The following is a 4,585-nucleotide window of genomic DNA, read 5'->3' on the forward strand; positions in this document are numbered from 1 at the left end:
TTTTGGGATATATTGCACTACTCAACTGAATCAGATAAAGTTAGACAATCACCAAGAAAACTTATTATTTGTCATGATCTTGTTAGCTCGCAGAGAGATTTGTATTAATTGGACAAAACAGGTTCCCCCAACACATGAAAGCTGGTTAAACACGGCAATAAGAATTAGTAGTCTAGATAGAAAAGGGAAACAAACCAAAAAAATGAAATACTGGGAGATCCTGGAAAATTATATTAAATCTAGACAATAATCAATAATCTCTTCCTGCCAGAGGCCCCTTTGCCGGTTTCCCTTTTTCTTTTCTTTTCTCTTTTTTTCTTTACTTTTTTTTCTTTTTTTTTTTTTCTAATTCCAATGATTAAGCGGACAATAATTCCTGGCATGACTTGAAGTCTGTCAAACATCCAAAGGGTCACATAACTCCTGAAACAGTGGAATTATTGAGTAAGATGGAGGTGTGCAGAGGAGAACTGATCAGATCAAGAACGAGGCCTACCCCTTGTACCTCCCGATAGACGATCAGGGGCAGTTTTGTGAAACACCTTGTTCAGATGTGTATGATCCCCCAAACGCCTTTCTTTTCTTTTTACTTAACCCGCAAAATGAGGATAAAAAAAAAAAAAAAGACATGTACTGTGGTAGTTTGTATGTCCTAGTAGTATCAAACAGTCTAGTACATTTTTCACTACTGTGAGGTCTGCCCCTCTCATAGGTTAGCATTGGGTATTCCCTTATACTTTTTGGGGGGTAATTCCATATCAGAGAGGAGAGGCTTTATTTATTTATTGATAAATCCTATCTACTCGTGAGGTTGGATTTAATCTTACTATTGTATAAATGCCATTTTTAGAGAGTGAGCATTTCTCTGCACTTACTGCTCTATTTGCATGAAAACCTGTCTTCAATTGACGTCTGGATTGGGCTGCGAGACAGCTACTTATGTGCATTCCCTGTAGACAGCCACAACACAGGTCACTCAACTGCAACTGCATTCATCTGCATTCTGATTGGCCTGGGGGAGAGCTCCGCTCCCCTTACCGCAAATATTTTCAAGAACGATAATTTATGTCAGTAAGTACAGTATACCTACATCTTATAATCATGTGTGTTTAAATAATTTGTTGTTAGATCGTTTAAATATTGAAAAGGATCTGTTTTTAATAGACATTTTACAAAAACAACTGGTACATTTGGGAATTCTGTAAAGGAAATACCCAACTGCCGTGACATTGCCAACCACAACACCGTGACTCGGATTCGAACCGAGGTTGCTGCGGCCACAACGCAGAGTACTAACCACTATACAATCACGGCGAGCTACTTGGGCTCAATAACGTACAGTGACATGAAGAAATTATAATTAGGAACACTCAGGGCTACTCCTGTGATAGGCTGAATGTGTTCATTGCTTCCTCATTCCTTATACAAAGGCTTTATCTCCTCAGTGGATGATAGGCTGAAACCGTTTCCTGGCCGCCTGCTTGTGAACTGGCAGGAGTCAAAGATCATACATACACTGGTGGGCCTGTGATGGGACACCAATGCAGAGAAACACACCTGGCGCAGATATTCTATTCTGTTTATTAGACCTGCATCTCCCCTGTACCTCCTCAAGCCATCTGTATGTGAAGCAAGAAAGAGTTAAGGAACGGTCCATCTACACTTTTATTGGGAGGATGCTGCCGTGAGCTCCTCCCAGCTAATCACACAAACAGCAGTAAAGCAAGATAACTACACAGTTAGGGGGGACTGTATAGTTAGGTTTTTGAGGAATTATTGAAACTGACCTCAGTGACCCATAATCAGAGCTGTGGCTAATAACTGCATGCCTAATCATGATGAAGCAAGCACCATGGCTCGTAGGGGCCCCACAACACACTTTTCTTAGCTCATTGAATTAAAGTATAAACTTCTGCCATGTGTGAGTGGTAAAGGCTTGTTAATTTTGTTGCTTTTCAAATTCACGTCTGACAACAAGACGAAGGAACATTGGGGCATCAGACGCTTTGGAAAGTAGCCACCAACCGCAGAGAAAGAGAGAAAGAGGGAAAAGACAGTATGAGGTGTGGAGAAAACAGCAGCAGGTACAAGGAGCTCAAATGAGATTAATGGCGCCTAAATAGAGCACGTAGAGGAACAGTTACAAATCTAAGAAAAGGGAAAGAAAAGACTAGGAAAAAACACAGAAAGAGCTTGTAGATGAAATTCTCTTCCAGGAACAGCAGGTTAAGAGAAATTACACAGGGAGCAGTTAAGCTTGTAACACGGGGGAGAATAGAAAAGAAAATGCAGTTTTATGAAGTGTGTTTGCCTAATCCAGCTAGCACTTTTATTTTATTTCTCTATTGCCTTCTTTTATTGGTAAAGTAAGTTTCAAGTGCATGCACAGGTATGACCGAGAGAGCCAGGGTATAATAATTTGAAGCGTTTGCACCAGCGCTAATGAAGGACGAGAGTTATAGCAAAGATATGAAAGGGGGAGCAATAATAAATATGTGATATGGCAATAGTGACACCAAAATAAGCCACCTATTTATAAAACTGACATGGAAGAAATACTAAAGGTTAACTTCTGAAAATGTAGCAGATGTTAAAAAAAGATCTCCTTGTCGGCAGGATTCGAACCTGCTCGGGGAGACCCCAATGGATTTCTAGTCCATCGCCTGAACCACTCGGCCACAACAACTGACTGTAAGGCGTGTGCACATAATCTGTATGCAAGTTTTCAAGGTGTCCCACAGCAAATTCCTGATATTCTGCAATGCACTTTTTAAAAATAATGTTTTTTTCAGCAGGCACATTCTCTCCTAAAAACAAAAATTGCAGGCGCATATCTCTAGTTTGGATTACCATAATCTTGCATGCATACTCTCATGGGTCACTCAAGTTTTCTGGACCCTATTGCACTCTGTTTTCGTGCTGCTTTTAGTATATGGCCCATATTACAGAAGTCTACCATCTGTGAGTATTTGAGGCTCCTTTGTAAGTGCTTTATATTTTTTTCCTTGAAGAGCTATATAATAAAGGGGTCCGGGAAAGATTAAATTTATGGAAGATAAAAGAAGGCCCACTTGTCTCACCAAATGCTGTAGAGAAACCTGATGTTTTACTCATGTTATCCTTAGTTCATTTTTGTTAGACCTTGCATTCTTAAGGTGGTCCCAACCCCACCTTATTGCTTTTCACCTCCGCATTTTGCTGTATCTTTTTGTTGGCCTTAGGACTCTGATCACTTTATCGCTACTAATCAGTGCTGAAGTGCACGTGCTTCTTCCCTAATCATGTGTATAATTGGAGTATACCTGACTGACAGATTTAATTTACTTGAAAGCCCCTTGTAAAGTGGTATACCATATACCCAGGGACTGATTGTGCCGCCCAAAGAAATAGCATTTCAAACCTGTCTCAAGCCTGCTACTGCAGTGCCTGTGCTGCAGTGTAATGCCACTTCGACTTGGCATTTAAAACTACTTGCCAAGCCTTAAACTCCAATTTTATTACATATCAGTAACCCCTAAGGTAGGCCCTAGGTAGTCCTAGGGGCATCATGCTATGTAAGTAAAAGGTAAGACATGTACTGTGGTAGTTTGTATGTCCTAGTGGTATCAAACAGTCTATTACATTTTTCACTACTGTGAGGTCTGCCCCTCTCATAGGTTAGCATTGGGTATTCCCTTATACTTTTTGGGGGGTAATTCCATATCAGAGAGGAGAAGCTTTATTTATTTATTGATAAATCCTATCTACTGGTGAGGTTGGATTTAATCTTACTATTGTATAAATGCCATTTTTAGAGAGTGAGCATTTCTCTGCACTTACTGCTCTATTTGCATGAAAACCTGTCTTCAATTGACGTCTGGATTGGGCTGCGAGACAGCTACATATGTGCATTCCCTGTAGACAGCCACAACACAGGTCACTCAACTGCAACTGCATTCATCTGCATTCTGATTGGCCTGGGGGAGAGCTCCGCTCCCCTTACCGCAAATATGTTCAAGAACGATAATTTATGTCAGTAAGTACAGTATACCTACATCTTATAATCATGTGTGTTTAAATAATTTGTCGTTAGATCGTTTAAATATTGAAAAGGATCTGTTTTTAATAGACATTTTACAAAAACAACTGGTACATTTGGGAATTCTGAAAAGGAAAAACCCAACTGCCGTGACATTGCCAACCACAATGCCGTGACTCGGAATCGAACCAAGGTTGCTGCGGTCACAACGCAGAGTACTAACCACTATACGATCACGGCGAGCTACTTGGGCTCAATAACGTACAGTGACATGAAGAAATTATAATTCAGAACACTCAGGGCTACTCCTGTGATAGGCTGAATGTGTTCATTGCTTCCTCATTCCTTATACAAAGGCTTTATCTCCTCAGTGGTTGATAGGCTGAAACCGTTTCCTGGCCGCCTGCTTGTGAACTGGCAGGAGTCAAAGATCACACATACACTGGTGGGCCTGTGATGGGACACCAATGCAGAGAAACACACCTGGCACAGATATCCTATTCTGTTTATTAGACCTGCATCTCCCCTGTACCTCCTCAAGCCATCTGTATGTGAAGCAAGAAAGAG

General features: G+C 40.8%; 1 non-coding gene across 1 annotated transcript; it reads right to left on the reverse strand.

Moving 5' to 3' along the window:
* Positions 1–4,186: 4,186 nt before the first annotated feature.
* On the reverse strand, positions 4,187–4,258 carry TRNAH-GUG (transfer RNA histidin (anticodon GUG)). Its single transcript has one exon. It is a non-coding gene; the product is annotated as a tRNA-His (tRNA).
* Between the last annotated feature and the right edge of the window lie 327 nt (positions 4,259–4,585).

The sequence above is a fragment of the Lissotriton vulgaris genome, chromosome 1_1 (assembly GCF_964263255.1).
Source record: "Lissotriton vulgaris chromosome 1_1, aLisVul1.2, whole genome shotgun sequence".
In the NCBI taxonomy this organism is placed as follows: Eukaryota; Metazoa; Chordata; class Amphibia; order Caudata; family Salamandridae; genus Lissotriton; species Lissotriton vulgaris.